The 24,194-nt window shown below is 45.2% G+C and overlaps 1 long non-coding RNA gene across 1 annotated transcript in view; it reads left to right on the top strand.

Moving 5' to 3' along the window:
* LOC309522363 overlaps positions 1-24,194 on the top strand; it is a 232,603-nt gene that overhangs the window by 119,684 nt on the left and 88,725 nt on the right. The window lies entirely within an intron of this gene.

Raw genomic sequence — 24,194 nt, 5'->3', positions numbered from 1 at the left:
TCTTGTTCTCTTTCATCACCCAAATCACCGCTCCATGGTCAGCCTCAGTCAGGAGTGCAACATCTCTCTCTAGTGGCTCATTCTGAACCTGCAATTCATGATAAGCCCAGTAAGCTTCTAACAAGGAGTTATGCTAATACCAGACCATGTTATTACCAAGGAGGCAGGTTTAGTCGTCGGAGCACTATCCCTGCCTCTGGAAGGATACTGGAATCAACAAAGGAGACCCAAGTGGCCTTAAGGTGCTGCTGTGCAATGCCAGGTCAATGATTCATAAGACCGTTGTCATCCACGACTTGATCCTGGATGGAGGACTTAACCTGGCATGTGTAACAGAGACTTGGTTGGATGAAGCAGATGGACCTGTTCTTACTGCTGCTTGTCCACCAGGTTTCTCTTACGCACAGCAGCCCAGATCATACGGGTGGTGGTGGGGTTGCAGTGATTTTTAGGAATTCATTAGCTTGCACCAGGCATCCTATCGGAAAGACCCAGTTTTTTAGTGCTTCTTCTAGAAGTTGGACAATAGGGGCATTATAGGATTCCTTTTGGTGTACCGACCTCCCCGCTGCACCAAGGATTCCCTGCCCGAGCTGCTTCAGGTCGTGGCGGATGTTCTCCTGAAGACACCTAGTTTGGTTGTCCTAGGGGATTTTAACATACATGCCGACACGACCTTACAAGGGGCCGCTCGGGACTTCGTGGAAAGCATGGCCTCCATGGGGCTGTCCCTGAATAAGTTTGGCCCAACTCATAGTCGTGGACATGCCTTAGACCTGGTGTTTACCTCTATGGATGTGGGTGATCTGACACTAAGTAAAAGTGAAACAAAAGAAGTGCCATGGTCAGACCACTTCCTGGTGCAACTGGACTTTTCCATGACCCTTTCCCTCTGCAAGGAGGTGGGACCAATTTGGATGGTCTGCTCCCACCACTTGATGGATCCAAATGTATTCCAGAGAGTGGTAGGGGATGTTTTATCCCACAATGATGGCCATCCAGCTGATTCCCTGGTAGCCCTGGTGGCACACTGGAATGCAGAGTTAACCAGGGCTATTGACTGTCTGGCTCCACCCCCATCATTCAGCCCGGACACTGAAGTCCAGCACCGAGGGCCTTCTGGTGGTTCCCTCATTGTGATAAGTGAGGTTACAGGGAACCAGACAGAGGGCCTTCTCAGTAGTGGCACCCACCCTGTGGAACGCCCTCCCATGAGATGTCAAGGGAATAAACAACTATCCAACTTTTAGAAGACATCTGAAGGCAGCCCTGTTTAGGGAAGTTTTTAATGTTTGAAGTTTTATTCTGTTTTTAATGTTCTGTTGAAAGCCAACCAGAGTGGCTGGGGAAACCCAGCCAGATGGGCGGGGTAGGAATGATAAATTGTTGTTGTTGTATCCTGACCTGCAGCTAATAAACTCAATTTCATTTTTTCACAATTTTAAAGAAATTAGGTCTTTCCTGAAATACATTTCCCCATCACCACCTTCCTGGACAGAAAATCTGCTTTTGGAGCACATGGGGATATCTGGAAGAAACCAGATATCTTGGGTCACTGCTCCTTGTTCTCATGAGAATTTTATCTCCTCAGAAAGATGACAGGGAGGAACTTTGGATGGATCCAAACTACAAGAAAGAAGATTCCACCTAAACATTAGGAAGAACTTCCTGACAGTAAGAGCTGTTCGACTGTGGAATTTGCTGCCAAGGAGTGTGGTGGAGTCTCCTTCTTTGGAGGTCTTTAAGCAGAAGCTTGACAACCATATGTCAGGAGTGCTCTGATGGTGTTTCCTGCTTGGCAGGGGGTTGGACTCGATGGCCCTTGTGGTCTCTTCCAACTCTATGATTCTATGATTCTTTGTAAAGTGGTAGTGAGGAAGCTGACAACATGTAGAGGAATGGGATTTCACCACAGGGTCAAGAGATGACAGAGGCAGGTCAATAACTCCTCCACAGACAGTGGTGGGCAAGAACATGTTTGTTTGTTTGTTTGTTTGTTGTGTTTCTGTATCACATTTTTTCTCCAAGGAGCTCAAGGTGGCATACATGGTTCTCTCCCTCTTCTTTTAATCCCCACAACAATTCTGTGGAGTAGTTTAGGCTGAGAAGCAGTGACTGGCCCAACATAAGTCAGCGAGCTTCATGACCAATCAGGGACTTGAACTCAGATCTGACTCCGCTGTACTACACTGGCTGCTCCTTAACTGGCAGGGAGTTAAGGATAGCTGGATGGAAAAACTGAGCAAGCACCCCAGAGGTGTCTGATTCATGCAGGAAAGCCACTCCCCACCACACAACCTCACCTTTCAACCCGCAAGGCCCCAAACTGAGGGTCAGAATTTGAACTCTGGAAGCTGACACTAGCACAGCTAGCTCAGTATTGCTAACAGCAGCTCTCCAGGGTTTCAGAGTGACACCATACATTTAAAGCACATGACTTCTCCTCCCCAAAGAATCTTAGGAACTGTAATTTACCACCCACAAAGCTACAATTCCCAGTACCCTTAATAAACCACAGCATCAGCGGCGTAGCGTGAGTTCTCAGCACCCGGGGCAACGCAAGTAATTTGCGCCCCCTAACCCGGGGCAAGGCAAGTAATTTGCGCCCCCCCTAACCCGCGAGTTGCCGCTGGTGCTGCCGCCCAAACCACGCCGCTTGCCCGGAGGAGGAGGGGGGCAGAGAGGCGAGGAAAATGCAACTGCCCAGCAGCTGCAGCAGCACCGGTGGAGGCGGGGCTGTGAAGAGGGGCTGCCTGGTGTGTCCTCCGCGGCGAGCGCTGAGAGCCGCTGCCTGCCGGGCGCCTTCAGCCCGGACGCGCGCACAGCTCGGCGGTTCCGCGAGACATGCGGCTCCGCTACAGCCTGCGCCCGAGGCTCTTCGGCGACTCCGGAGGCAGTGAGCGCGCCCCCCCCAGATGTTGCGCCCGGTGCAGCCGGCACCCCTGGCACCCCCCACGCTACGCCACTGCACAGCATCCAGAGTCTTTGGAACAAGGCGTGTGCTCTGACTACATGGTACAGATGTTTCTCCAAGCCCTACCTAGAGATGGTGGGGATTGAACCTGGGACCTTGCGCATGCAAAGCAAGTGCTCTACCACTGAGCTACAGTGGCCTGTATAAATTAAGGGACGTATATGGAAGCTGAGTGTGCATGGAAACAATGGAATCCCAAGACTGAGGTCTGAGTTTATCTCTGAGTTCAGGGTGAACCAAAGTGGAAGTTGACTGGACAGCATGAGCATTGTCAAGGTCCAGAGATCCAGAGATGATCCCTGCTGCTGTTTCCTTATCAGGAGCTTTCTTCAGAGTTTTGGTCCTGCTAATGTCCACAGCCCTTAGAAGTGCAGTGGCACCTTGGTTTGCATACGTTTTGGATTACAAACACGTCAAACCCAGAAGTGCGTGTCCCGGTTTGCAAGCTTTTTTTGGATTACAACCCATTTTGGGGGATTATGAACAAAAAATTTTGGAGGCCCCATTGGCGAAAGGGCACCTTGGGTTACAAGCTTCTTTGGTTTACAAAATGGATCTCCGGAACAGATTATGGTTGTAAACCAAGGTACCACTGTACTAATACAGTGGACGCTCGGGTTGTGAACGTGATCCATGTGGGATGCATGTTCGCAACCCGCAGAGTTCGCAACCTGTGTCTGCGCGTCTGCACACATCCAGGTTGCGATTTGGTGCTTCTGCGCATGTGCAAAAGGCAATTTAGCACTTCCGTGCATGTGCGACCACTGGAACCTGGAAGTAACCCGTTCTGGTACTTCTGGGTTTCGGCAGTCCGTAACCCAAAAAAACGCAACCTGAAGCAGCTATAATCCGAGGTATGACTGTACTAGTATTCAACAATGACACAAAGTAGAATTAACAATGCAAACCATTGCCTTTGTGAACACGCAGTTAGCGTTCAAGATACAAGCTATCCTTCTTCTGGCCCAGAAATGGAAACAAGAAGAAATACCGAGGATAGAAGAATGGAGACTGAAGCTGACAGACTATGCAGAACTGGACAGACTAACTGGGAAAATCAGATATCTTCGAGACCAAAAGTTCATCGAGGACTGGGGGAAATTTGTTGAATATCTGAAAAGAATGTGTGATGTGCGAACAACGCTAGTGGGGTTTCAAGAAGCACTATAAAAGCTGAGATATATTGTTAAAAAGAAATAGAAGTGGGAGGGAAGTTTAAAGGCAAAATATAAAAAGAAGAAATGCGTAATTGAGAGATAAAGATGGATGATTGTCAGAGAAGCCGAAGGTAGTCCAAACAGAACTAAATTTGTGGAAATTTCGATAAGATTGCATATTCGTGTTGAAAAAAATAATAAAAATTATCTATAAAATAAAAAAAACAAGATACAAGATATCCATGATCCCAGTTTGCAATCTTAGAATATTGCCATTATACATGACTCTCGTGTGGTCCTATATAATTTTTTTCATTCCGCCACCTAAAGAAATCCAATTTCCCGCCACAAATGATGGTTTTGCATTCTCCCCTCTGCTGTGGAATTTGCTCTGGTGGACCACACAACACTGCAGAGCTTTCCGGAAACATCTGAAGACTTTATCTCTCTGCCCCCTGCAGGGGTTTCTCCCCCCCCTCTGAAGGAGGTCTTAATTGGTGGGTTTGTTTTCTATTGCAGGGTTTGCCTCTATCTTTGCAATCTTTGCCTGGCAGTTTGTCTTTGCAGTTGTAGGTTTTTACTATAGTTTTTGTACTGATTTTCTGTGTTTTATTGGAAAGTTTAAATCCTTATTGTCAAAGGTTAACTTTATATTATTGTTCGCTTCCTTGTGAGAAATTTTATAAAAGGTGGTGTAGAAATTTATTTTAAAAATGAATAAATTATTACATTTCCAAGGCACCTACACAAAATTACTGTTGCCTTATTTGTAAGTATAATGTTCCTTGTTTTCTGGTACCATTCCCTCAGAAGCTAAACTTTTGTAGAGAAATCCAACTCTGTCTGGTAGATAATAATATATCACTTACTTTGTGTCAGAAGATTCCAGTATCAGTTAAAAAGGCTAATTGGAGTTCTATTTTCCACCATGAACCAAGATTACCCCGAAAGTTGTTGGTCAAAGTTCATCACTGAAATTGGCCTTTTTCAATGTTATCAGACATTTCATATGACTGTAACAGCCTCTAAACAAGTTGGAACAAGACTTTAGATCATATCTGTGAATCTGGAGTTAATCAACAAAGGATAAGGAAGTGTTGAAAAGGATTCAGATTTGGTCTGTTTTTTAAAAAAAAACCCAATATAGTTGATTGAATTGTTAAGTGCTCAAAAAAGTTTCATTTCAGGTTAAGGTTGAGAAGCATGTTGAGAAGCATGTTGAGCCATCAGGTAGGTTAAAAAAAAACAACTTTAATGGGACCAATAGAATTGTGCAAGCTTTCAAGATCAGCAGAACTATGAATCCAGACTCAGAATCTAGTCTTAAAAAGAAGCATAGGGAATTGAAAAGCTTACACATTCGTTTGCAATAGATCTATTTTGTTGGTCTTAATAAATGTATTACTGTACCCACAACAACAGCAAAACTTGGGGTCTCTTGAAGACTAATGCATTCTTATACATGTCTATTCAGAAGTGAGCCCCATTGAGTTCAATGGGTTTGCTCCCAGGAAGGTGTGTGCACATACCTATTTACCTGTGAGTAAGCCTCAGTGAACTTAGTGCAACTTACTTTTAAGTAAGCAAAAATAGGCATAATTGCTCTGTAATAGGTCTATTGTGCCCTAACCTTTCCTGAACTAGAACTTAATTTTCAGACCCCAGAAGACAATATGACTCAGTATGGATGTGCTGGTCCTGCCTTCAAGGCTTGTACATCTTGGAATTTGATTTTTAATGACCTACAAAAGGTTATAAAGCAGCCTATGGAAAGAACCCCATAACTGGCATTGCTGAAATTTTCCTTAAACCAAAATAAAGACGTACATAAGACTTGCTGGAATGCCTCTTAATCACAACATTCCTGCCTGAAGCCAATCACTGGAAAGACATGGAAGGTACAACGTGGATATATTAGTAAAATACATGGCATATATGGAAAAACAGAGACACAAACTCAAAGTTACGCATGTCCTTTCAAAACAGGATAAAACGAAGTTTGATTTTATCATGCAAGTCTAAAATCTAGGTCCACCACCACAAGAAGCCACAATAGGGAATGCACAGTGACCCTACCTCTTCTTTGACATTTTCGTGCCTTATTTTGATACTTTTTCTGATACCTCTCCAGGTTCTCAGTATTTGTTTCTTTGAATCCTGCTTACAGTCTGGATTATAGGTATTTGCAGGGGGGACCATTATCTGGATGTTTTTATTGATTGCATGTTTAAAATGATGTCACTTCCTTTATAATTAAAGCAATAAAGTTTTTTTTAAAAAAAATAATAGTAAGAAACCTGTGCTTATGAGCCCTTTTGTGTTTCCACAAGACTTATTTGATATGGTGCTGCCAGCCAACTATCCTTCTGGGCTTCCTCAAGGTTAGTGTCTCAGGAGTAAGGGTCGATTTTTAAAAAGCTCCATTGAATTCAGCGTCGGAGCCACCCAGGATGTCTGGGTTGAAGCGGAGATGGCAGGATGGAAGGCAAGGTATGGTTGGAATCTTGCTCTTCTTGCATCCTCTTTTCTCTCCCCCCCCCATCAAAACTAATTGGCTCTTCTGATCTAATCTAGTCTGAATGTTAATGAGAAGCAAGCAGGGCTCACAGTTCCCCCTTCCTTGCACAATGGTCCATCTCCTTCCCCTCCCATCGCCCTTTGATATTCATGGCTGTAGGAGCCCAACTCCCGCTGTGGGGTGAGACAATGAAGGCTTGATTTGCCCGGGGCGCCTCCAAGAAGACTTTCACAACCTCCATCCATCCATCGAACCAGAAATGGAACCGACTTCAACAACACGAGCTATCTCAAATAACCAGTCCTTCTTAGATGATGTGGGATGGGTCCTCCCTTGGGTGGCATAGAGTTCCTAGGGTTGATATTTGACATGTTTTTACAAAGTTCTAGAGAGAGGACCTTGAAAGGACTGTAGCTTTCCCCCCTCCCCAGTCAAGGATCCCGGTGAGCTGATGTCTCCTTGGGAGACGATCCTCATTGGTTCAAATTTAGAAGGATAAATAACTATGAACCCCCAAATTTCATGGTTAATGGGGCCAAATTAAGAGTCTTGTGACAGCCTAGAGACTGAACAGATCTATGATGGCATCCGGGATTTATGGAGTAATAACAGTCCACTTTATCAGGTGTATTAAGATGTACAGTTGGTAGATAGCGCACACAAACACACACACACACAGAGAGAGAGAGAGAGAGAGAGAGAGAGAGAGAGAGAGAGATGCAGAGGGGGGAAACAGTAAACATGATGTTCAAGAACAGCAGCCTGTGACAATTGTACGTAAAACCTACATTTATATTATCCGCCCTCCCTTCCCCACAGGTGGGCGGGGTTTGCGGCACCAAGCAAGGCTCACCTGGGCGGGTGCCACCCACCTGCCTGAGCTGGCCTTTGACCCGCCCCCAGCCAGGGAGGACAATGGACATGCGGTCGGGGGGTGGGCCTAAGGCCAAAGGAAAAGAGGCTGACTCCTGGGCTCTTTTGCTGCTCTTCCTTCTGGGATCCTTTATATAAGGAAAGTGCATTGAACAGTCACACTGTGAGTTTATCTTGTGTATGGACTGAAACATTACTTGAAAACTACTTTTTGCGTGATGTGGACATTTGACTCAATATATTTCCATCTGTGGAACACTTTGGGACTTCACCCATATTTGAATTCCCCCAGTACATGAGATGTAACAGGGAGTGGGGCCGTATGTTTCCACTGAATTTTGACCAAGGGATCAACATATTTGACTGAACTCTCATTCTACTTCCAGGATTGCAATCGCCCAAAATATGGCAATGAATAGCTCAATCTTACTTACTTACAGTATTTCCACACTCTGATCTTCCTCTAAAACAGGGATGGGTGACCTATGGTCTTCCAGATCATGTTGGACTCCAACCCCCATCAGCCCCTGCCAGCATGGCCAAAGATGAGGGAGATGGAACCCCATAACATCTCAAGGACCCCTCCTGCTCTAAATGCCATCTGCCAAAAAGCAAACATAAGTGCCAGACCTGCTTCGCTTCAATAACTGAACTGACTTGTGTGCCTTTGGCCCAGTCTTATCCTGTTAATGTAAGGCACAGTCCAATGTTCACATTTCTTCTAAGGTACTGAGGGTAGCATACTCAAGAGTTTCCCCACTTATTCCATCACAACAACCCTGCCAGGTGGGTTAAGCTGAAAGATAGTGATTGGCTCTGGTACACCTGGCCTAAGCAGGAATCTGAACCCATCTCTTACAGGTGGTAAGGTGCATTGTATTGACTTTCCATATTTGATGCGTCTCACTGTTCATCTGAACATGTGGAGTCAGTTTCCATGGACAGGGGGCAGGAGTTCTCAAGTAAGTCCACATCCCCAGGTGTGTCCACACCTTCAGTCACTGGATTTCCCTGCACTGAGCAGGGCAAGCTTATAGGTGGCCTACTCTACTCATGTTCCCTGGGCTGGTGGGCCAGGCTGGTTGCCAGTGCCAGTGACAAAGTGCTCGGCTGTGTGGTTCCCTGGGCTGATATGCAACCATTGTCATATCCAAGCAGAGGGAATCAAGTGTGGTGCAGTGTTAGGAATGTTAGACTCGGGTTCAAATCCAACATAGCCATGGAGCTATGAATCAGCTGACCTTGGGCCACTCAGCCTCCTTCAGAGGGTTCTTGTAAGGATAAAGTGGGAAGATGGAGAACTGTGTATGCCACCTTGAGCTTCCAGGAGGAAAGAAGGGATATAAATGTAATTTAATACATTTGTGAAAAGTAAACTGGAGGACTGGCAAGAAGGCATATTATCTTTGAGGGAGAGCACAAAGAGCTCAAAAAGCAGGGGAGAAGGTGTCCCTCAGCACAAATAGCATATCACAGCCCAAAAGAGCTTGTAGAATTTATTCATTTATTCCGTTTCTATCCCTCCGGCATATGGGGTTCTCCCTCTCCTCATTTTATCCTCACAACAGTCCTGTGCGGTAGGATGAACTGAGAGACAGTGTCAGAACTGCATGCAGGAATATATAGGGCTGTGGTTTCTTCCCAGGTTCTTAACTCAGGAATGGAGTGTAGGGGTGGAAAGCTGTTAAATGTTTAAACAAACCCACACATGTGTCACTATCATTTCCCTCTGGGAAATATCTGAGGTTATGCATCTAGTGAGTTTGTGGCTGAAGAATGATTCGATCCCGGGGAATTTCCATACCCACCACGCAAGCTAACATGCTTAAAAAGGTAAAGGGACCCCTGAACGTTAAGTCCAGTCACAGATGACTCTTGGGTTGCAGTGCTCATCTCGCTTTACTGGCCAAGGGAGCCGGCATTTGTCCGCACACAGCTTCCGGGTCATGTGACCAGCATGATTAAGCCGCTTCTGGTGAAACCACAGCAGCGCACAGAAACACCATTTACCTTCCCACTGGAGTGGTACCTATTTATCTACTTGCACTTTGTCGTGCTTTCACCTGCTTTCAACTGCTAGGTGGGCAGGAGCAGGGACCGAGCAACTGGAACTCACCCCGTCACTGGGATTTGAACTGCCGACCTTCTGATTGGCAAGCCCTAGGCTCTGTGGTTTAGACCACAGCACCACCTGTGTCCCTAGCTAACATGCTGAGCTACTGCCTAAAACCAGCTCCATTGCCACCAAAAGTGTCTGGATCCCCCAGAACTGAGCAATGGCTCTGCATCCAAGGTCGGGAGCTAAAGAACAGAAGAAGAGCCAAATGAATCAGGTCAATGGCCCATCTAGTCTAGCATCCTGTTCTCACAGGAGCTAACCAGATGCCTATTGGAAGCCTGCAAGCAAGACCTGAGTAAAACAGAACTCTCCCCATTTGACCCTCTTGGTTCCTCTTCATCCTGGAGAAGAGTGACTAGTGGGGTGCCACAGGGTTCTGTCTTGGGCCCGGTCTTATTCAACATCTTTATCAACGACTTGGATGATGGACTCAAGGGCATCCTGATCAAATTTGCAGATGACACCAAACTGGGAGGGGTGGCTAACACCCCAGAGGACAGGATCACACTTCAAAACGACCTTGACAGATTAGAGAACTGGGCCAAAACAAACAAGATGAATTTTAACAGGGAGAAATGTAAAGTATTGCACTTGGGCAAAAAAAAATGAGAGGCACAAATACAAGATGGGGGACACCTGGCTTGAGAGCAGTACATGTGAAAAGGATCTAGGAGTCTTGGTTGACCACAAACTTGACATGAGCCAACAGTGTGACGCGGCAGCTAAAAAAGCCAATGCAATTCTGGGCTGCATCAATAGGAGTATAGCATCTAGATCAAGGGAAGTAATAGTGCCACTGTATTCTGCTCTAGTCAGACCTCACCTGGAGTACTGTGTCCAGTTCTGGGCACCACAATTCAAGAAGGACACTGACAAACTGGAATGTGTCCAAAGGAGGGCAACCAAAATGGTCAAAGGCCTGGAAACGATGCCTTATGAGGAACGGCTAAGGGAGCTGGGCATGTTTAGCCTGGGGAAGAGGAGGTTAAGGGGTGATATGATAGCCATGTTCAAATATATAAAAGGATGTCACATAGAGGAGGGAGAAAGGTTGTTTTCTGCTGCTCCAGAGAAGCGGACACGGAGCAATGGATCCAAACTACAAGAAAGAAGATTCCACCTAAACATTTGGAAGAACTTCCTGACAGTAAGAGCTGTTCGACAGTGGAATTTGCTGCCAAGGAGTGTGGTGGAGTCTCCTACTTTGGAGGTCTTTAAGCAGAGGCTTGACAACCAGATGTCAGGAGTGCTCTGATGGTGTTTCCTGCTTGGCAGGGGGTTGGACTCGATGGCCCTTGTGGTCTCTTCCAACTCTATGATTCTATGATTCAATGTTCTATTTATGACAGAGAGAGAACTGCCTATCCAATTTCCCTGTGCTATGCATAATTTTTATGCACCTCTATCATGTCCATCCTTACCTAAATTAAAAGGCACAAAATGTTGTAACTTTTCCCATAATTCATTGCGTGAAGTCCTGTGCTTCAAATGTATGGTTTGTACCCAGATGCCTGCTCTGAATCCCTAAATCCCTACTGAAACTTCTGGAGAAATGTGGTTAAGAGAGGACTGTGGACAAAGAAGGCAAATGGCCATATTTATTCAAGGACATCTACTTGAATTAATGTCTACTGTTGCTAACTTGCTCTCAGTAACCTTGCCATAACAAGCCAGCTCAGGATAAATGCCAGCTAGTAATACACTTGCCAAGTCCAGCGTTCCATGGCTTCAATGAGTTCCATGGCTTCAATAACCTCACACACACTTCCTCAAGCATTATCCTCAATGAACTCATTGGGGAGGACTTCCTTCAGAGTCAACCTCCAGAGACTCCAGCTGTAAATCATTCCCTACCAAGTCTTTTGCTTGCAGCAAACCCAGAAGCCATTGCTATTGCTGTGACTTTGCTTTTCCTCACCGCACTCCCTTGGGGAAGTGTGGGGTTGTTGTTTTTTGCCCTCCTTCCAGAGAGAACTGGAATGGGCAGCCATCAGCAGGTCTGGTGGGGAGGGCTCATCTTTGGGGTGCAGACAGCTCTGGATCCAAGCCCCCTTTATTGCTCCTTTCCCCCCTCCAAAACTCAGTCCTTTGTCTCTGTTTGCTTCCCTACATCCTGCCCTTCCTCAATTTGCAAATGAATTTCAGCCTTGAAGGCCACATTCCTGCATATCAGATTAAGGGATGTGAGAACGAAAATACCTCATTGCATACAGGCAACACACACAAACAAACACACTTGTCACTGGTTGCTGAAATCCCTCTCCCAAGAAGGAATAAGGATTGTTTTTTTGGACAGGCCCCAGCAATATCAATCTACACCAACCTGGGCCAACCTGGCTTCCCCCATCCATCTTTCAGGCTGGGGCTAATATGAGTTGCAGCCCAAAGCATCGGAGGGTGCCAGGCTGCTAAAGGCTGATCTATGCAACCTCAGTCCTCACATATTTGGGAGCGAGCCTCATGGATCACAGAGGGTCTTACTTTTGGGTCAGTGTGCCTGGAGTTAGGCTGCACAATGTCTAAACTTCATTCTACGTGGGGCTACCTTTGAAGGTGACTCACAAACTGCAATTAATCCAGAATGCGGCATCTAGACTGGTGACTGGGAGTGGCCGCTGAGACCATATAACACCGGTCCTGAAAGATCTTCATTGGGTCCCAGTACGTTTCCAAGCACAATTCAAAGTCTTGGTGCTGACCTGTAAAGCCTTAAACAGCCTTGGTCCTGTATACCTGAAGGAGCGTCTCCACCCCCATCATTCAACCCGGACACTGAGGTCCAGCTCTGAGGGCCTTCTGGTGGTTCCCTTGCTGCGAGAAGTGAGGTTACAGGGAACCAGGCAGAAGGCCTTCTCGGTAGTGGTGCCTGCCCTGTGGAACACCCTCCCATCAGATGTCAAGGCAATAAACAACTACAGTGGACGCTCGGATTGCGAACGTGATCCGTGCGGGATCACGCAACCTGCAGCTTTCGCAACCTGAAAAAACGCAACCTGAAGCGGCTGTAACCTGAGGTATGACTGCATTTTACTTTTAAAAGACAACTGAAGGCGGCCCTGTCTAGGGAAGTTTTTTTATGTCTGACTCTGTATTGTTTTTAATATTCATCCCTCCAAGCAGTTCCAGGCAGTGGCGTAGCGTGGGTTGCCAGCACCCGGGGCAAGGCAAGTAATATGTGCCCCCTAACCCGTGGATTTGCGCCCCCTAACCGTGGATTTGCACCCCCTAACCCTAACCCCCAGATGTTGCGGCCGGTGCGGCCGGCCCCCCCTGCACCCCCATGCTACGCCACTGGTTCCAGGCAGCATACATAATTCCCCCCCCCAATTATTCTCACAGCAGCCCTATGAGGGAGACTAGGGTTAGAAACAATGACTGGCCCAAGGTCACCCAGTGAACTTCATAGCTGAGTGGGGATTTGAACCCTGGTCTCCCAAGTCCTAGTCTAAGATTCCATCTACTACACTACACTAGCTCTCAACAGCGAAAGGGCCAAAGCTCAGTGGTAGGAGATTTGCCTTGCATGTAGAAGATCTCTGGTTCAACCCCCAGCATCTCCAGGTAGATATCAGGTTTGGCATTCAGGTCTCTCAAATCCAGACTCACAGTTCTCATTTCAGTAGCTTACATTTGCTCTCACCAACAAGTGTAATTTGAAGAATTTTGGGTGCTGTCTTTCCAAGCGACTAATATAACAACCATCCTCGTAAGAGTTAAAGGGGCGACCTAAGAAACTTCCCAGTATGGTATAAGAAACAGAATACTTTTTTTACTATTGAGGACTGCATTCCCTTGGGGGTTATTTAGTGGGTTCAACTCCCCACTCAGCCATGAAGCTCAGTGAGTGACCCTGGACCACAGGGACACATCCTTGCTGAGGATGGTCTTCATCTCCAATAAGCATCAATAATGAGAAACACACGCACACCAAAAAATAAAAACGCTTTCCCCAGCAAATATTGAAATGCTACTTGGTTAGAAAGCAAGACTGAATTTGGGGTCATGTGTTTCTTTTGGCATTGCCTGAAGTCATTTCACATGCTGAGGAAGAAAACAAAGCCCAGAGATGATTGGATTTGGGCTGGGTGTGAGTCATCTTTGCCTAGATGGTGATAGCATTTACACAAAGGGTGAGTGATAAGGACTGAGTCACTCCATGGAGCATTTGAGGTGCCACCCTTGGCCAATAGCTTAAGTAATGATCTATCAACACAAAGCTCAGGAAATCCCCAGGGAATCTGCCCATCCCATCCAGGCTTCAAAAATAATGGATCTCTGGAGTTTTGGAAAGAGGGGTCTAGACTAGGATAACTGCACCTAAGCACTGTGAAAATAAATGGTGGTTTGAATATAATGTGGCTCAGTCAGTGCAAGGCCAATGTCTCTCAACATCTTGGTAAGAATACCCACATACAACCCAATACATTTCCTGGCTGTTGGAGACAGAGAAACCTACAAGCGGGCCAGGCTTCTGACCCAAACTTTGTATCTTGCACTACAGAGGAATGGACAGGTGAAAGGGGATCAGGGATCTGATACTTTCCACACCCCTGCCCCCCAACAGTTGGGGCTACCAAGATGTATATGAAATTGAAATTGAAATACTTTATTGTCACGTGTACAACTTGTATACAGTGAGATCACACGAGCACTCAGCTCTCTTAGTCTTCATTCCCCTCATTTACTGACGCACGCCCACCAAACCCAAAAGTCAGTTGCCCTGTTGCTATCTTTTCATTGAGCAGCCTAACAGCCCATGGATAGAAGCTGTTCTTTACCCTATGGGTAAAGAATCATGCTTCTATATCTTCTGCCTGAGAGCAGGAGATCAAGAAAGTGCCGGCCAGGGTGTGAATCATCCCTGAGGGTGTGAATCATCCCTGAGAATTTTCCTCACTCTCCTGAGGCACCGTTCTTCCACTATTTCATCCAGCAGATTCACCGGACAGCCCTTAATATCTCGTGCTGTATTCACCACCCTCTGTAGGCGCTTCCTATCAGTTGATGTCAAACCAGCGTACCACACCGTGATGCGGTATGAAAGGACACTTTCTATTGTGGAACGCTGGAAGGAGATCATCAAATGTTGATTAACATCGTTCTTTCGCAATACTCTGAGGAAATGGAGTCTCTGTCGGGCTTTCTTAACCACCTGGGTTGTATTGATTTTCGAAGTATGGTCTTCACTGGGATAAACTCCTAAGAATCTAAAGGAAGAGACTCTCTCCACACAGCCCTCCCCGATGTACAGCTGGGCTAGTTCTCCTCTCTTCCTCCGAAATTCCAACACCGTCTCTTTTGTCTTGCTGATATTAAGGTGCAAATTGTTCCCTAGGCACCATGTAGATATGTTTTGGACCTCCCCTCTATACGCTGATTTGTCTCCACCTGTTATTAAACCCATTATGGTGGTGTCATCTGCAAACTTAATAATTGCAGTAGACGGGTCAGATGATACACAATCATATGTATACAATGAATACAGGTAGGGACTTTGCACACATCCCTGTGGTGTGCTAGTGCTGATTTTTAAGGAATTAGATGTTACATGTCCAATCCTCACTGTTTGTGTCCGATCTATCAGAAAGTCTTTAATCCAGTCACAGATGGTAGAAGAAAGCAAATGTGGAGGAAATAAATCCAGACACTGTGGATTTTGCAGGATTGAGAGTTTTGACAAGAACAGCATTTCTCAACATTAAAAAACTACCTGCTGTTTGTTTCATGCCCATCTTCTGAGAGAAGCAATCTGCATGGAGCCCCCAGATGGTCTCCCTCTGAGTACTGTCCAGGCCCAGACCTGCTTAGGACCTGCTTCCATGGAGGATAACACACTTAAGTAGTAATGGCTATTTTGTCTTCTGCCTCCACTATCAGAAGCTACATAACTCAGTATGCAAGGATTCGCAGTCAGGAGACCACCATTGCACCCATGTCCTGCTTGCATGCTTCCAGTGGGATATGGTTGGCCGCTGTGAGAACAGAATATTGGACAAGGTGGACCATTGGCCCAATCTAGAATGACTATTTTTTTCTGTTTGTAAGTTCTTATATGCCTTTAGCCCATGCCTAGGCTGTACTCTCTAAATTATCCTGGGACAACATCATCACCCCACTCTTATGCCACATGAAGTTCTCCCAGACAACAATATGCATTTCCCTCCTGCAGGAGGAAAACAGAGCTTGATGTTTTTCTGAGAGTTTTCAGAGCTAGTGTGGTATAGTATGTAAGAGTGTTAGACAAGGATCTAGGAAACCTGGGTTCAAATCCCCGCTCAGGCATGGTTCTCACTGGGTGGCCTTGGCCCAGTCACTGTCTGTCAGCTAAACCTACCTCACCTTGAATGGTTCGAATCCCAGTGATGGGGTGAGCTCCCATTGCTCTGCCCCAGCTCCTGCCAACCTAGCAGTTCAAAAGCACGCCAGCGCAAGTAGATAAATAGGTACTGCTGTGGCGGAAAGGTAAACAGCATTTCCGTGTGCTCTGGTTTCCGTCACGGTGTTCTGTTACGCCACATTCTGGCCATGTGACCTGGAAAGCTGTCTGCGGACAAATGCCTGCTCCCTCAGCCTGAAAGCAAGATGAATGCCACAACTCCATAGTCGCCTTTGACTGGACTTAACCATCCAGGGGTCCTTTACCTTTTACCTTTACCTTGGAGCAAATGCCAGGTATAAATGTAATGCAATGAATTAATTAAATAAAATCGAGAAGACCATGTAGATGGCAGGGCACTTCACCTCCAACTGATATCTCAAAAAGCAAGTTGTGTTGCTCCAGACACCACTCCCACACATCTCAGGAGTCACCTGAAGGAGCGTCTCCACCCCCATTGTTGAGCCTGGACACTGAGATCCAGCGCCGAAGGCCTTCTGGCGGTTCCCTCATTGCGAGAAGTGAAGTTACAGGGAACCAGACAGAGGGCCTTCTCAGTAGTGGCGCCCACTCTGTGGAACACCCTCCCTTCAGATGTGAAGGAAATAAGCAGCTATCCTATCTTCAAAAGACATCTGAAGGCAGCCCTGTTCAGGGAAGTTTTTAATATTTAACGCTGTACTGTTTTTAACACTTGATTGGGAGCTGCCCAGAGTGGCTGGGGGAACTCAGCCAGATGGGCGGAGTATAAATAATAAATTATTATTATTATTATTATTATTATTATTATTATTATTATTATTATTATTCCAACCTCTAGAGAACCATAGAATCATAGAGTTGGAAGAGACCACAAGGGCCATCGAGTCCAACCCCCTGCCAAGCAGGAAACAACCTTGTGTATGATTACATTCCCCACCCATCTTTCCTCCATGGAGCTGAAGGCAACATGTAAGATTCTCCTCACCCCGTTGTTAAACCTCACAATAACCCTGTGAAGTAGGTTAAGCTGAGGCATTGACCTGCCCAAGGCCATCTAGTGAACCCAGGTTTCCCGAGTCCTTGTCTGACACTCTAATCAGAACACAACACTGGTTCTCTTGAAGCATATCTGACGAGAGGAGCCAATGACCCCAGAAGGAATTGCTTCCATCTCAGTAATGGGTGACCTTAAGTCGGAATGGTAGATTTTCATCCATCCAACTGAAATGGAGTGGATGGAGGGCTCATCTGGGAATCTCCAGTTTGAGGGCAGAATGAATTCAATTCACAAACCCACAGCAACCTGGACAAACACGGGTGGCAACATGAAAAGGTCCCGCCACTGAACTTGTGTGTGGGATATGCTGGATCAGACCAGTGGCCTGATCCAGCATCCTGTTTTCACAGCAGCCAACCAGATCCCATGGGAAACCCGCAAGCAGGAGCAGAGAAAAATAGCCCAGCAATTGGTATTCCAAAGTATTGCTGCCTCTGACTGTGGAAGCAGAGTGGGGAATTACCGTATGTCTTGCAGCCATTGATAAACTTCTCCTCCGTGAATTTGTCCAATTCTCTCTCTCTCTCTATTTGATTTTATTAATTTTCCAGAAAAGGGATATAAGAATAACATAACATCAAAATAACTGGTTCCCCCGCTTCTACATCTCCCCTAGAAGGCAAATACAGCAAATTCCCCCATAAATCTATATTTGTAGTTGTTGGGTCCCACTCATTAAAAATTGACAATAAACTTAGGCACGGATTGCATTGTACACCCCGATTCATAATTTTGCATATTTCTGTAAATATCCTTTTCTAAAATAGGTGTAATTCCAATATCCAATACTCTCCTAAAGTCATCTCTCTCTCTCTCTCTCTCTCTCTCTCTGTGTGTGTGTGTGTGTGAGAGAGAGAGAGAGAGAGATAGTTTTGGAAGGTTTAGCAATTAAATATATGCTTTCCACTCCAGGGCCAGAAACACTGTGAAGCATTAAAAATACACTTTTGGTTTCAGCCACCCATGCAATTTCATGTCGTGTCGATTTTTTTTTCAAAGAGGACCAGATTTGATGAAGTGAAGGGCCATGAGGGCCAACCATAGTTGTTAACCTTTTTTTAGGATTGAAGTTGTTGAGCTTTTTTATGATTTTACCCCAAAGTTGTTGAGCTTCTTTTAGGATTGAAATTGTTGAGGTTTTTTTTAGGATTTTACCCCAGGAAATAAACTGCCACAGGGGCCGATTAAACCAACCGGCAGCCCGGATTAGACCCCCAAAACAGACTTTGGACATGCCTGTCAGAGATCAACCATGGTTGCCCATGAAAACATGATGAGAACCATCTTGACAGTAGGCTTGGCAAAGCCTCAATTATCTGAGATTAACCTCCTGCCTGTATTGCAGGAGGTGAGCTTGAACGTGCTGAAACAGCTATTCTGGGGAATTAAAATGATAGAATACACAGAATAAAAAAATTCCTTCCAGTAGCACCTTAAAGACCAACTAAGTTAGTTTTTGGTATGAGCTTTCGTGTGCATGCACACTTCTTCAGATACCAAGCACACGAAATGTGCTTGCACACGAAAGCTCATACCAAGAACTAACTTAGTTGGTCTTTAAGGTGCTACTGGAAGGAATTTTTTTATTTTGACTATGGCAGACCAACACGGCTACCTATCTGTAACTAGAATACACAGAGTTAGCATGTATAACTAGTAAAATAAGAGAACAAGAGGTTCGAGTATATAAAGAGGAATGGGAAAACTTTGTGGAGTATCTGGGAAATAACTGTAAACTTTTCTGTAAACTATGCACCATGTTGGGGCAGAGAACTTGTGGCCCTTCAGATCTTTGGCTCCAATTCCCACCATGCATGGATGGCGATCAAGGATGATGGAAGCTGTAGTCCAACAGAAGCAGCAGGGCCGCATGTTCCCCATCACAACACTATCTGGACTGTGTCTGCAATGGCACACTTACCAAGCTATAGACCAGGGATTGGGGAACCTGTGGCCCTCCAGGTGTTGTTGGGCTTCAGCTCCCATCATCCCTGACCATTGGCCATTCTGGCTGGGGCTGATGGGAGTTGGTGTCCAGCAGTAGCCAGAAGAAGTCCATGGGTTCCCCATGTTGAAGGAAGACATAAGAAAAATAGAAACCTACAGTCTATATGGAAAGACTCCAGGAAGCCACTAGGCATGACCTGGCAGATCACAAGTTTGGCCTAAGGAAGCTGGAAAGGAGGATTTTTGCCTTCTAGAGAAGGTAGCAACAGAAACTCTTGGAAAGGAGCAGACTTGGAGAACTTCTCTTTGGCCTTAGGTTCATTTCCCTATCAATTGAAAGTTGATTATGGAGTGTCTTTGCAAGTCAACCTTGGCTCCAGGCTTCTGAAACAGTTCCAGGAAGATGCTTATGATGGGTGGGGGATGTTGAGATAGTTGGTGGCAGGACACTTAATCTTCCCATCACAAAGCCTCTCTGTCTATTGAACTTTCATTCAAATGCAGAGATATCCTCCCCCACCCCAACCCCCTATGGGCCAAAGATTTCCTGCCTGTGCCCTCCTCTCAAGACTCTTCCCAAAAACTATTGATATGCAGGAATCTTCAACTCCCCCCCCCAGCCCTTGCTGTAAGCCACCACCAGCCAGTAGAATGGTGGCCAGGATTCCACCCCCATCCACCCCACCTTCTCTGTTAACCACTTCAGTTCTGGAGCAAGATTCCTGAAGACTAAACTAAAATAAAATAACTCCTGTTTTCAGCCAGATTTGTCCTCAATTAGCACATCTTCTTTCATTGCTATGGATTTAATGGAAAGGGTGCATATATTTGTGTGTGTGTGTTTATGAAGGATGATTTTATAAAGAATTCATTATAAAAGTCCCATAGAGTTCAATCAACAGAGATTTCTATAGTAAATACTGTGGCCCAAAGTTATGCTTAAACACCATTAACTTAAAATGCATTATAAGATTACTCAAATTCCCCCCTCAATAAGTATTTCTTTTCCCTTTTCCCTGTTTTGCTTTATTTCACGTGCCTGTATTGGTGTGTGAGAGAGGTTTGTTAGCCTCACCAATTTTGCTGTTTTCCCCAATTTGCTTAAGCAGTTTTATAGATTTCCATTTATATTTTGCAAATAACAAACATAAGGAAAGAGCAAGAATAAATGGCCTATATAAGCCCGTATTTACTATAGAAACTTAATTTTAAAAAATGCATTTATTACTACCTCTGCATCTGATCAATTCAATATTTTAGATGCCGCTGTGAAAAACACTCAACGCACATCAAAACACTTAGATGCCTTTGGGGGTTTTTTTAATATGTTGTGGGACACTCTGAATATTTATTTTTAACAATGGAAGCATAGGATATAAATCCTCTTAAATAAATAAGAAATACTTGCTCGCTTCCCCCCCCCCGTCCTTTAGAATTAAAAGACATGCTGTTAATGTGTAAGGGAGTATGAAGAAGAGAATCTACCCAAATATTCCTGATTTAGGGAATTAATTCTGAATCCTTGATCTTCCATTATCACTCTAATGCTGATTTCCAAGGATACTCAGAGATTACTGGATTACTCAGAAGCAGCTAAATCTGCCAAAGCAATAAATAATAGTGGAGGGGTCAATAATTTCCAGGGATAATTATCAGCAGTAGACTAATACTGTATGGGTTTTCAATCTTTCTTCCTCTCTTTTCTTCTGTTATCTTTTTTTGCTGCAATCCTATACTCAGGTTCCTGGAAGCAAGTCTCATTTAACTCAATGTGACTTATTTCTGACAGAGTAGATATTTATACAAGATTGCAGGTTTTGGTGTCTTCGGGTGTCTTCCCGTGTAAGAGTCGGGGTGTCTGTGCGACGTTTCGACGAGGTCTCACTCGTCATCTTCAGGCTGGTGCTTTCGGCTTCTTGTTACTGGATTGTTACAAGATTGTGCCAATAGAAATTGACTAGGGACATCAACAATAATAAGAATGAGCATTTTAGACTGCTGGAAGTTATTCAGAATATTGTATTGTGGCCCTTATACCCGTCAAATTAGGTCAGCATTAATTACCTTCATATTTTGGATTTTAAGCTGCTCTGTTTTCTTCTGAAGAAGTGCAAAATATACCTGTTTATGCTTTTATGGTGATCAACATTGCGCCCTGTACACACACACACCTCAAAATCAACTATTTAACTTACTTAAAACAGATTGGAATGGAAAGGGAAGGAAATGCTTCACAAATATTTAGTATGCATGTAAAGATTCTCAGAATCTTACATTTCAAATTGGTATGCACAGTGCTTTTTTCAAGAGTATGCAGTCCCAGCACTTCTTTTTGTTGTTGTTAAAAAGTGTGTCACAACTTCATGGTGAGTAGGTATGCTTGTATTTAAAAATACAAAACATTTTTAAAATAAAATAGTAATTGTGGGGTGGGGTGTAGCGGTGAGAATGGTAGATTAATTCTGGGGAGAGTTGGGTTCAAATCCCCACTCTGACATGAAGTTACCAGGGTGAGCTGGGGATACCCGCTATCTCTCAGCCTAACCTACCTCACAGAGATGTTGTGAAAGTAAAATGGGGAGGGGGAAGTCATGCATGCTACACTTAGCATATCTAGTCTTCCTGAGACAGCAGGGATAACTGTGGCCAGCTTCAGTGATCAATTGCTCTGGGGCTAGTTAATAATAATTCTGGGTTATTATTAAATTGCAATTGTGACTGTTCGGTGTGCTCCCTACCTTAAATCTTATTAACTGTAAGCAAGATCAATTTGATTGTCCTCGAAGAGATGATGTGGGATTGAGGCTAAGAAATTGGGGGGCTGGGGCTGGCTAAGACCACGTGTTGTGTCCATGTCAGAGGAAAATTTTCAGCTGGAGATTTTGAGATTTCCTTGCTCAGACCATGCTGGCTTTTAGTGCTGCTGCCAACATGTTGGGCTAGGACTAGGCTTAAATCCTGTTGCTATACAGTTCCCAGGGTAACCTCATAAAACTGGCTCCTGTGCCAAACCCTAAATTGTTATACTCTGACATGTTACAAATTAAAAGAAATCTGGCACCAGCTTTCATAGCTAAGGGCCTATATCATCAGTTGCATGAAGCATATAGAGATTGATGAAGCTATACATGCACAAATATTATACACGTTGCTAGTCATCGTGTGAAGTCTATAGATGGTTGGCCTTATAAAACCATATATACATATATATAACGCATTGTTATTTATCCTGCGAAATCTGTTGATCATGTGAAGCCTGCATATTATTTGGCTTTTAAAAACGGATTCCATTTTTTGTTTTACATGTTTGTTAACCAACCCTGAGAAGAAAAACGTGTGTGTGTGTGTGTAGAGTGGGACAAAAATCTCTTAACAAAATTAAATAAAGTGGAGGAATCACATAAAGTCGGGAGGGAGGAAAATGGTTTTGGAAGGTTAAAATGGAAGGAATAAAATGGATGAGCCCTCCAGCGTGAATAGATCATACAAGCCTATAGGTTTTATTTCCAACTTCCCTCCTTCCTCCCAATACTTTGGCATTTTCAATCGATTCAAAATAATTGGCTTTAGCATGATGATCACCTCAACTTCTTTAAAACAAAGGGACTCTTCTCACTCCCCGGGACTTAAGGAAAGGCTGGCCCATTGGAATGGGATGGGCGGGAATCTGCATGCCTGAGGCTCTCCTCTCTTACCAACCTTCCTGGGTGTGGGGGTGATGGCTTGGCCCATTGTCTCCAGCAAAGGCTTGCGCTATCTGCCCTCCATCACCTACCCCACCCATTCCTTGATCCATTCACCAGGCAAGGGCTTGGTCAGGGAAAGGTGGGAGGGGAAGGGGACCCCAGCTCTTGAACTTGATTGGAGGAAGATAGCCAATGGAGGGAAGTGGCGAGCCAATGACACCCTCGAGGCTGCAGGCTTTATAAAGGGCGCCCCTCGACGGGGACAGCACATCTCTGGACCCCAGGAGCAGAGAGCACCACGGAAGATGGCACGGCTGGTGAGCATGAGAGGGAAAGGGATCGGGGAGCTGGTGGGCTTGGGAAGACCTCTCCCAGACCATGCTTTGGATCTTGGGACGGCCAAGGGGAGATCTCTTGATCTGCCCGGGAGGTTTAAATTCTTAGGATTCTTTTGGCTCCGTTCGTGGAAATCTTGCAGGACGGGCCGGACTTTTTTTTTTTGTTCCCCGAACGTGAGACCTTTCAGGTTGGTCTCTTTTACCTTCAAAAGTAGATTTTTTGCGGTTTCCGGGAGGTGGGATGCAGAAATTTGTACCTTGTATATAGCTTGCAGACGTAGGAGCTGGGGTCTTTAAACCGCGCAATGACACTTGGAGGGGGAATGGTCGTTTCTTAACTGGTTGTATTTTTAAGCATTACACAGCAAAAACTTCTATACCCAAACTTGAATGTTTTCTGTTTGGTAAATATGAGGGAGGGGATAATTGGGTGGGGGTTTTCATATGGGGAATGGGGAGGCGTATTTATTTGGTTTGGGGTAGCTTTGAAAGAGTCTTGTCTTCCTAGAAGACTGGCAACTCAATACGTGATTTTCCACAATCGAGGCCACGTGTTTGAGATGGTCAAAAACTGGAAGGTTTGGGTTGGGGATCCAGTAGACGGGAGGAGGAAGTTACGTCTCCTTTTCTTTGGTGTTGGTCTGGCACCCTTTCTGCAGCTGGGGTAAAGGATCTCTTGTGGCATTTCGCGGGGTTTTTTTTTGGGGGGGGGGTCTGGGGTCGGGACGGCATCCTGGGGCCACGAGGGCTGGGTCCAAGCACGCTTTCTCCGCTGCCTGGACGCCGCCAATACGATAGCACTGCCTTGTGATTTTAAAACTGAGAAAGTGCTTCATTATATTGGCAACGTCTTGGTCAGGTTTTCGCTTAAAATTTCTTGACTTGGACTAATGCCCAACCAGGTACACTGCTCTGGCTGCCGTCCATTAAAATACCAGGGTGGTGGTTGAACTGTTGGTGGCGCCTCTAGCGGTAGCAATCGGATTAGCCCGTTTCGCTCCGCTTTTGTCAACCCAGTACAAATCTTTATTTTTAAATGCTTTTTAGCATTTCACGTGTTTTGAGCTGCGGGGGGTTATTCTGGTGTTCTTCATAGGTCAAGGTACCTTTTCCCGTGCTGTTCAGTATTCGCTGTTTTGAGTGCAGAGTTTAAACCCGGATCAGCTG

Source organism: Podarcis vaucheri (genome assembly GCF_965113315.1).
Source record: "Podarcis vaucheri genome assembly, chromosome: 17".
NCBI lineage: Eukaryota > Metazoa > Chordata > Lepidosauria > Squamata > Lacertidae > Podarcis > Podarcis vaucheri.
The sequence above is the reverse complement of the archived record's forward strand: the minus strand, read 5'-3'. Positions and strand labels throughout refer to the sequence as shown.